Raw genomic sequence first — 1,997 nt, forward strand, 5'->3', positions numbered from 1 at the left:
TTGGGTCAAGTTCATTTTCTAATTAAGCCATTAAACAAATTTTTTAAACCTTTTCAGGCATGGCTTGTTTTGCTTATCGCCATCCACACCACTAAACATTTTTACTATGCGAGCTCTTACCTTTTGGTTGGGCCGGGGTGGGGGGCACAATTTTGATGCTTGCCCTGGTCGCCATTTACCCTAGCTACGCCCCTTACATAAGTAACTGGTTGAAAAATGTGCAACTCAACTCGAAAAATGATGTAACACGAAAAAACGTTTCTTAAAACTTACTGACTCGTATCTATTTTAATAAATACTTTTTTCACATATTTTTACATGTATTTTGCTTGCTTTTCCTTTTCATTATTGGCATCTAGGTCTTTTATCTTTTACCTGTTTCAGTCGTGAGACTGCAGCCATGCTGGGGCATTACTGTAAAACATTTTTAGTAGAATGAATCGACCCCAGTACTCATTATTTTTCAAGCCTGGTACTTATTCTATCGGTCGTATTTACCGAACCGCTAAGTTACGGGGACGGAAACACATCAGCACCGGTTGTCAAGTGGTGGGAAGGAAGAAGCACAGACATAAAGACACACACACATGCACTCACACATATACACACACACATATACACACACACATATACACACACACATATACACACACATATACAACAGACTTCTTTCAGTTTCCTTCTATCAAATCCACTCGCAAGGCTTTGGTTAGCCCGAGGCTATACTAGAAGGTGCCACGCATTGGGACTGAACACAGAACTATGTGGTTGGGAAGCAAGCTTCTTACCCTACAGCCACGCCTACGTGTTTATTTTTATAAATTTTAATGCTTTTATTTTCATGTTCGCAGAAATCGCCTTAAAGTTGAATATATCGACCGAATTTGAGGTTTATTTTTCTATTAATTTCTCAGAAAAACAAACAAAAATCACGCGAAGTCAAAAGGGATGTTCATTCGAAACGACAAGAGCTGAGGTACACTAGCACTTAAGAATAGCGTGAAATAAACAAATAAAATACTCTAAAGAAAAAAAAAACAGATAACGCAATTACTTTCGGCGGACTCAGAATGTTACAATGTTATAAAAGAAGAAAGACAAGAAAAAAAGAAGAAAAAGGGAAACATCAAAACTCTAAACAATAGAAAGTAAAATCAGAAAGGTAAACGTAGCACGTGCAAGACAAACGAAAACCACCACAAAGTTCAACAAAACTAGTCAATATACCTGCAGCATATCGACCCAGAAAAGACCAAGCTAAAATATACACCAACGAAAATATGAACACAATTGAATAAAGGACTGATCCGAAAGCATAGAGAACTGATGTTGGAAATGTTGAATATGAGAATAAACTAAAGGTGGAAACGGTTAGAGAATATAAAAAAAAATCGATAAAAGATCTTCTTTTGGAGCAGCGAAGGAAGACAGGCAGGCACTTTGAAAGATAAAAGTTAATGATATAAAAATATGATAAAGAGACAGCGATAAATAAAGAAGATGACAAACTGGGCCATCGTGGTAGACATATTAGAAGTAGACGAGGACATCAATATTTACAGCGATAAAGAAACTAATCTACACAACAGCAGCAGTAGCAGCAACACTATCAGTAGTAGTAGCAGCAGCAGTTGTGGTAAATACAATAGGTAAAACGACTGCTACATCACATCCGAACTCAAACAACATTGAGAACAAACACACAAATATATAAAGAGAAATACAGAACATAATAGCATAAAATCATTTCAACCCTTAACAAAACACAACGCAACACACACACGTACGCACGTACACACACACACACACACACACACATGCACACACGTGCGCGAAACCTTATGGCAACTTTAAATATGGAACACAATCGAAGTATGGAACATAATAAAGCAAAGGTTTACCCTCAAAAATCTATTAATTTCCACATTTCTATAAACTTAGACTAATCTTATTGCAAAGCATACACACACACACACACACACACACACACACACACA

Source organism: Octopus bimaculoides, chromosome 14 (assembly GCF_001194135.2).
Source record: "Octopus bimaculoides isolate UCB-OBI-ISO-001 chromosome 14, ASM119413v2, whole genome shotgun sequence".
Lineage (NCBI taxonomy): Eukaryota > Metazoa > Mollusca > Cephalopoda > Octopoda > Octopodidae > Octopus > Octopus bimaculoides.